General features: G+C 45.4%; 1 non-coding gene across 1 annotated transcript; it reads left to right on the forward strand.

Moving 5' to 3' along the window:
- The first annotated feature begins 6,784 nt into the window (after positions 1 to 6,784).
- LOC119940513 lies at positions 6,785 to 6,922 on the forward strand. The gene has a single exon (XR_005454987.1). It is a non-coding gene; the product is annotated as a small nucleolar RNA SNORA7 (small nucleolar RNA).
- Positions 6,923 to 9,070: the final 2,148 nt, after the last annotated feature.

A 9,070-nucleotide genomic window follows, 5' to 3' on the forward strand; every position in this document is an offset into this window, starting at 1 on the left:
AAAATCATGGAAACGAATGAAAATACAAAGTGGAAGTCAGTCCCTCAGAGAAGAATAAAATCCTAGGCAAATACTCAAAAGAAATTGTTTTCCATAATTTTGTTTAAAGAACCCTGCTGTTTGTTAGATATTCTCTGCTACCTCCTTTCCCTTCACTTTCCCAGCTGGATGCTTACAACAGTCTTCTACTTCAAACAACTGATTATATTCATTGAGGACTTTCTGTGTGGTGAGCACAGTAATGTTTGGGAGAGTACAACAGAGTAAGTAGACATGATCCCTGCCTTCCAGGGGCTTAGAATCTACTTCTCCTGTGGCTACATTTCCCACTCCTAACTAGCCACATCACCTTCTCCTTTATCCACTCAGTCAATCCATCATATTTACTGGGCACTTACTGTGTTTAGCATTTGGGGGAACACATTATAACAGAGTCCGTAGAAATGTTCCCTGCCCACAAGGCGCTCATAGTCTAGAGCCCAACCATCATCTCACTCTTTCTCCCCGACTTTCCCTTTTTTTAGATGACTTTGATATCCCTGTCTCATCACAGGAATCTCTTTGGCCTTGTCTTCTTACGTGTAGGAAGTTGGGTTATTGCACATGAAGAAGAGAAGGCTGAAGATGTGGGGGGAGAGGGCGGAGGAGGGGGGAGTTTATAACTGTCCAAGTTAAGGAAGGGATTTTATGAGGGCTGTTGAGTTACTTTCCAAACCCACTGGGCATCTAAGCAAGAGGAAATGGCCTACAAGAAGGGGAGATTTCAGTTTGACCTAAGAACCACTTGATGTCAGCAGGGACCTAAACAGGTGCCAGGGGAGGATGTGGAATTTCCATCCCTGAAAATCAATCATGAATGGTAGGGAAGATATTCACCTGACTGATGCTTTTAGATCTGGGAGTTCCTCCTAGAGGCTGGCAGGCCACTCCTGGGGACAGAAAGGGGAGGGGCGTTTCTGGAAAATTATATCTCTCATGATTGCACTAGGAATGGAGACTGGAGTCAAATCTCTTCTCCCAAATCACCTCCCCAACCCACTTTCCCTCTTCCTGGGAGGAAACGGACTGGTGTAACCATTTTTCATTATCACTGATGATAATGATAATAACTGTGGTTTTTGTTAAGTGCTTACTATGTGCCAGGCTCTGTTCTACGTTCTGGGGTAGGTACAAGCTCACCGGGTTGGACACAATCCCTGTCCCACATAGGGTTTTAAGTTTTAATCCCCATTTTACAGATGAGGGAACTGAGGTCCAGGAAAGTTAAGCAACCTGCTCAAGGTAACACACAGCAGACACGTGGCAGAGCAGAAATTAGAATCCAGGTCCTTCTGACTCCCCGGACCATTGCTCTATTCACTAGGGCCTGCTGCTTTTCAATTTTTCGACTCCAGGATTGCACTGTCTCAGAACTCCCCGCCCCAATATCTCTTTCTGTGAAACTCAAAATGCGGGTGGGTCCTTCTCATCTCCACTTTAGAAATACCTTGATGGCAGGAGTTGGATAAGGGGGCCTGGGGACCTAGAACAGCCAGAATTGAGGGTGCTGGGTGCTACAGACACTAGTAGCATGGTGCTGTGGATAGACCATGTGCCTGGGAGTTAGAAGGTCATGGGTTCTAATTCCCGCTCCGCCACTTGTCTGCTATCTGGCCTTGGGTAAGTCACTTCACTTCTCTGTGCCTCAGTTACCTCAACTGTAAAATGGGGATTACGAGAGCCCCATGTGGGACAGGGATTGTGTCCAGCCCAACATTCTGTATCCAACCCAGCAATTGGTACAGTGCCTGGAACATAGTAAATGCTTAACAAATACCATTATTATTACTATAATTGGCTGGAAAAGAACCTCCAGGGGGGAGACTTCAGAGGGCTTGTAACTCTGTGGTTGCCATGCAGGAGGTTAGGGGATGGGCAACCCCACAGAACTATGAATACACCTTCAAATTATATATTATAAATTACTTATTTGTTCATATTAACGTCTGTCTCCATCTCTAGACCGGAAGCTCGTTAAGGACAGGAACGTGTCTGCTAATTCTGTTGTACTCTCCCAAGTGCTTAGTACAGTGCTCTGCACATAGTAAGCTCTCAGTAAATACAACTGATTGATTGACAAAGCCCCTTCCAGCTCTCAGATAATAATTATGGTATTGGTTCAGCACTTACTATGTGCCAGGCACTGTACTAAGCGCTGGGGTAGATACAAGCAAATTGGGTTGGACACCGTCCCTGTCCAATGAGGGGCTCACAGTCTCAATACCCATTTTTCAGAGGAGGTAACTGAGGCACAGAGAAATAAAGTGACCTACCCAAGTTCTCACAGCAGACAAGTGGCGGAGCTGGGATTAGAACCCATGACTCCCAGGCTGGGCTCTATCCACTACGCCATGCTGCTTTATGATTTCATTCATTCATTCAATCGTATTCATTGAGCACTTACTGTGTGCAGAGCACTGTACTAAGCGCTTAGCACTGTACTTGGTAAATCCGTTCACTTAACACAGAGTCTCTACAAGATATCCCAGTTTAGAAACCAGACAAGAAGCCAGTTTGTTCAGGGACAGGAAGACGCAGATCCTGGTCTCTGCTTTGTTCAGACAATTGGGAAAATAGCCCGAGTTGGAAGGGTGAAAAAAGTTAAATAGAACTTGGCCCCTCTTCAGTCAAATCCTTTCCAGGCCAACAAATCATTGGTAGGACCTGTCCATCTTGAGTGGCCACTGGGCTAGTGGGCACTTGGGAATTCTGGACAAAGAGGTGCCCAGAGAGCCACTCTCACTGCAACGGGCACTTGGAGGAATTCGATAATATCGTGTGTTTGTTTTGTGGAATTGCCCCAATTTTGTGTGATCCTAGAACAACCAGTGCCCACTCCAGAGCCATAGCAGTTCCCTCCCAGCTCCGCGTAAACTCTGCTGATGCATCTGAGCCACAGAACTCTGCAGCAGGAGCTGTAGGGGAGGGAAGCTTGACCATGAAAAGGAACAAACTGGATGGACTACATCAGTACATTTATCTATGCATCTATCTATCAATCGTATTTATTGGGTGCTTAGTATGTGCAGGGCACTGTACTAAGCTCTTGGGAGAGTACAGTGATGTAGTGGGCAGAGCACGGGCCTGGGAATCAGGAGGTAATGGGTTGTAATCCCAGCTCCACCACTTTTCTGCTGGGAGACCTTGAGTAAGTCACTTCACTTCTCTGAGCCTCAGTTACCTCATCTGCAAAATGGGGATCGAGACTGCGAGCCCCACCTGGGACAGGGGCTGTGTCCAACCCAATTTGCTTATACCCAACCCAGCTCTTAGTGCCTGGAACATAGTAAGTGCTCAATAATTATCGTTATTATCGTTATTATTACAATATGATAGAATTGGTAGACACTTTCCCATAATCACAAGGAGCTTACAGCCTACAGGAAGATAAACCTGTTTTATATCCAGTGTTCATCCAGATAGACCAGATAAGCTGACCAGTCTGCTGTAAAACTGGATAACTGGTCACCCTGTAGTAGTAGTAGTAGTAGTAGTAGTAGTAGTAGTAGTAGTAGTAGTAGTAGTAGTAGTAGTAATAGTTATACTATACTATATATAGAAGCAGCATGGCTCAGTGGAAAGAGCATGGGCTTTGGAGTCAGAGGTCATGGGTTCAATTCCCGGCTCTGCCAATTGTCAGCTGTGTGACTTTGGGCAAATCACTTAACTTCTCTGTGCCTCAGTTACCTCATCTGTAAAATGGGGATTTATTCATTCATTCAGTCAGTCAGTCATATTTATTGAGCGCTTACTGTGTGCAGAGCACTGTACTAAGCACATGGGAAGTACAAGTTGGCAACATATAGAGACGGTCCCTACCCAACAACGGGCTCACAGTCTAGAAGGGGGAGACAGACAACAAAACAAAACATGTGAACAGGTGTCAAGTCATCAGAATAAATAGAAGTAAAGCTAGATGCGCATCATTAACAAAATAAAATAAATAGAATAGTAAATATGTACAAGTAAAATAATTAGAGTAATAAATCTATACAAGCATATATACAGGTGCTGTGGGGAGGGGAAGGAGGTAGGGTGGGGGGGATGTGGAGGGGAAGAGGAAGGCGGGGGCTCAGTCTGGGAAGGCCTCCTGGAGGAGGTGAGCTCTCATAGGGCTTTGAAGGGAGGAAGAGAGCTAGCTTGGAGGATGTGCAGAGGGAGGGCATTCCAGGCCAGGGCCGGCCAGGGACGTGGGCCGGGGATCGACGGTGGGACAGGCGAGAACGAGGCACGGTGAGGAGGTGAGTGGCAGAGGAGTGGTGGGTGTGGTCTGAGTTGTAGAAGGAGAGAAGGGAGGTGAGGTAGGAGGGAGCGAGGTGATGGACAGCCTTGAAGCCGAGAGTGAGGAGTTTTGATGCATAGGTTGCCTGGTGGCCATTGGAGATTTTTGAGAAGGGGAGTAACATGCCCAGAGCACTTCTGCACAAAGATGATCCGGGCAGTAGCATGAAGTATAGACTGAAGTAGGGAGAGACAGGAGGATGGGAGATCAGAGAGGAGGCTGATGCAGTAATCCAGTCAGGATAGGATGAGAGATTGAGACTATGAGCCTCCCGTGGGACAACCTGATCACCTTGTAACCTCCCCAGTGCTTAATACAGTGCTTTGCACATAGTAAGTGCTTAATAAATGCCATTATTATTATTATTATTATTATTATTATTCATAGAGTAGCACTTGTTACTGTTCCCACTTTAAGAAATCAGTGTACTAGGTGATTGGGAGGTACATAATAAATGATGCATTCCCTGCCCACAAAGAGCTTATGTCCTAATGGGGGAGAGTAAAGAAAGACCAAAATTGAAATTGAGTCTTCTCAGTGGGGTTGGGGAGGGTGGAGCTGAATATTCTTCAACTGTTACCACCTGCATTTGGGGAATATGACTCTAGGCACCTTCCACTCTCCCTGAATTTTATTAAAAGTAATCAAGAGGAATAATAAAGGTAACAGAACAGGGACTTCATGCAGTCAGAACCCACTTTCAAACATCTGCTGAAAGGAGTTAAAATACCAATCAACCTAGGTAAGAAACGGAGACATAAAAATGGTTTTAACAGGGGACAAGTCTATGAAGTCATATCCTCCCAGGGAGGCCGCTCTGTCTAACAGATACCTTATACTACAGCAACTCACCGAGGTGCCTGGAAATCCCTAACCCTTTGTGTCCCTCCTTACTGTAAGATAAACCCCGGCATCTGCTCTTAATTAGTTCTGCCCCATCTCCGCCCTTCAGCAGCATGGAAAATAAAACTAAATTCCACCATGAGTAAACACAGAGGCTCCATCCTCCTTCTGAGGGCCTTGAAAGAATTTCTCAGAAATCGGGTAAAAGAACTCGAACTTTCCTTATGACTCTGTCATGGCCGGACCACTAGCTTACTTTATTTTTTTAAAAGAAATGTTTCCTTGGTGACCCATCTGTGGCCCTGAAAGGATTGCTTTCCATCTTAAACAGTCCAGGCTCCTGAATCCTTTATGCCACTCTGCCTGGAAGCAAGTCTTTGATTTTCTCCAGGTTTCAGTTTTCTCCAATAAAGTGGGGATTATCACATTTGCCTTGCTCACAAAGGGAAGGTGAAGAACCATTTATTCCCCTCCCCTACCCATTTTTTTCTTCTTCAGCTCTCAAACCAACTTGTCTTAACTCCTCAGTCAAAGAACACCCAAATGCTGCTCTTTATTTATCCTCTCTCCTTGTCTGGCTTTTGAGCACCCAAATCTGTCACTCTGTCCCTTCATGCACCGCAAAACCCTTGTGCTCTCCACCCTTTCCATCAGCTTGGTGTGCCGCCTATCATTTTTCTCTGTCTCTCAGAAAAAAATTATATCCACTCACATTATGGCCCAGATTTTTTACCTAGTTTTTGCAAACTAAAAATGGGGAAGGACTAATATCCATGGAATTGAGTCTAACTAGAAGGTTGGGAAGACAAAAAAAATAGACAAAAAGAATGTAGTGGAAAAGGAATGGAGAAGGGAGAGAAAGGTAAGAAGGAACATGGGAGACTGAAACTGTAGCTCATCCAAGTGCTGCATACAATGGGCACTCCATGAATGAGAGAGTCCCCCCAACCCTCCCTTCATTACTGTCTACCAAGAGTTTGCATTATCCTTGAGCCTGAATCTCTTCCCTTCTCTTTGTCTTCCTATCCTGGAATTCACATATCACTGCATGCCTGTATCCATAATAATAATGATAATGGCATTGAATCCATGACATTATGACTCTAAAAAGCAGTATGGCATAGTGGATAGAGTACATTTCTGGGAGTCAAAATGGTGTGCATTCTAATCCTACTTCTGATACATAATAATAATAATGGCATTTATTAAGCAATTACTATGTGCAAAGCACTGTTCTACGCGCTGGGGAGGTTACAGGTTGATCAGGTTGTCCCACGGGGGGGCTCACAGTCTTAATCCCCATTTTACAGATGAGGTCACTGAGGCACAGAGAAGTGAAGTGACGTGCCCAAAGTCACACAGCTGACAATTGGCAGAGTCGGGATTTGAACACACGACCTCTGACTCCAAAGCCCAGGCTCTTTCCACTGAGCCACGCTGCTTCTCACATCTGCTGTGCGACCTTGGGCAACTCACTTCACTTCCCTATGCCTCAGTTACTTCATTTACTACTAAGAGGATTGAGACCTTGAACCTCATGTGGGACTGTATAGTACAGTGCCTGGCACACAGCAAGTGCTTAACAAATCCCACAATTATTATTAGTAGTACTCTTTCTACCCCATCTCAGGGTCACACCTGGAGAGTTTCCAATACTCTACCAGTCTCGACAATGGGAGGGAGAGTCAAGCAGAGGCATATCCATTCCATTCCTAGCTTGGGCAGTGGCTAGCGAGTGGAAGACAATCTGCTACAACTTAAAACTCACCCGTGCTGGGAAGCAGCAGCATGGGAGAGAGTCGAGGGCAGAGACTCAGGTTTACTGCACAAAAGAAGGCAATGGTAAACTACTTCTGTATTTTTGCCAAGAAAATTCTATGGATACACTACAAGGACAATTGCAGATGGAGGTGGGGCATCCTGGGAGAGACGTGTCCATGACATAGTTATGGGTCAGAGACAACTCGACAGCATAAGACAAGACAAAACTCTACCGTGGCATGGGTTGTTATCTCTGCTCACAAAAGTAATCTTTCATTTCACAAAAGTAATCTTTCATTTCCTCCTCAAAAATTAAGCTTGGGTTGGTGGAAATTACAAAGTGGAGGCAATTATGTGACTAAATGTTATATTACCTTCTAAATGACTAGTCAGTTGAAGTATTTTACCTGCAATACTCCTTCCTACTCTTCTGGATATTTGGTAATTATCATCTTCCCCTCTACCGTAGGCCTCAGGGCAAGGTTTTCAAACCCTTGGTTCCTTCACCTCATTGAGAATGAATCAGTAGTATTTACTGAGCACTTACTGTATGCAGAGCACTGTACTAACTTCTAGAGACAGAACAACACTATAGAGTTAGTAGACACGATCTCTTCCAGTGCTGGCTGATGGGTCACGTATCGGTCTTCTACAAACGTTTCTGTCATCTCATTTTACAATTTGCCTGAATGCTGCCCAGCTATCTTGCTGTGTGACATCACCCAGGATTTAACAGGTCCAAAAGAGAGCTCCTTATCTTCTCACCCAAACCCTGTCCTCTCCGTGACTTTCCCATCACTGTAGATGGCACCACCATCCTTCCTGACTCACAAGCCCACAACCCTGGCATTATCCTCGACTCTTCTTTGTCATTCAACCCGCATATTCAATCCATCACCAAGTGTTGTCAGTCCCACCTTCACGACATCGCTAAAATCCACCCATTCCTCTCCATCCAAACTGCTACCACGTTAATACAATCACTCATCCTATCCTGCCTACATTACTGCACCAGCTTCCTTACTTGTCTTCCAGCCTCCTGTCTCTCCCCATTTCCAGTCCATACTTCAACTCTGCTGCCTGGATAATTTTTCTATAAAAACGCTTAGGACATGTCACCCCCCTCCTCAAAAAACTCTAGTGGTTGCCCATCCACTGCCACATTGAACAAAAAACTCCTCACTATTGACTTGAAAGTACTCCGCCAACTTGCCCCTTCCTATCTCACCTCACTTCTCTCCTTCTACAACCCAGCCCACACTCTTTGCTCCTCTGGTGCTAACCTTCTCACTGTGCCTCCATCTCACCACTGACCCCTAGCCCACATCCTATCTCTGGCCCAAGAACACCCTCCTTCCTCATATCTGACTCTCCCCCGCTTCAAAGTCTTATTGAAGGCATGTCTCCTCCAAGAGGCCTTCCCAAACTAAGCCCTACCTTTCCTCACCTCCCAATCCCTTCTGCATCGCCCTGACTTGTTCCCTTTTATCTTCCCCACTCCCAGCCCCACACCACTTATATTGATATCTGTAATTTTATTTATTTTTATTCACGTCTGTCTCCCCACCCGCTCTAGACTGTAAGCTCATTGTTGTATTGTATTCTCCCAAGTGCTTAGTACAGTGCTCTGCACACAGTAAGTGCTCAATAAATACAATTGAATGAATGAACGAATGAAAGTCATCCCCCTCTCAGGATCTCCGAGAGTCACAGAATAGCAAGCTCCAGAAGTCCTTGTGGAGTGACTGGTTTCCACATGTGTGAAGCAGGAGTGATGGCATGGAACTAATGACGTTCCTTTTGGATTTCTAAGAAGCGGGAAACATTGCATAGATTGGTATTTCAAAATGTAGCCATTAAGGGTGGGATTGCACTGGTGAGTGGAAGTCAAGGACTGGAGACCAGACTCCAGTGGCCTGGGAGAGTTCACATACTCCCACAAAGTAGAGTGGGAAATTGGTACAAGCTGGGCTACTCTGAGCAGGCTTCCTGTACTTGACATTCACATGCCTCACAGAAGTCTTAAGTGGACTTGTGTGAGTAAATGACTGTACTGTGTTTTGAGCTGCTCTGAGGAAAGGCATAATGTGTGTGTGATGTGCATGGTGGGGAGGAGGGAGAAGGAAAAGGAGTTGTCCAAAATGT

This window comes from Tachyglossus aculeatus, chromosome 18, assembly GCF_015852505.1.
Source record: "Tachyglossus aculeatus isolate mTacAcu1 chromosome 18, mTacAcu1.pri, whole genome shotgun sequence".
Taxonomy (NCBI): domain Eukaryota; kingdom Metazoa; phylum Chordata; class Mammalia; order Monotremata; family Tachyglossidae; genus Tachyglossus; species Tachyglossus aculeatus.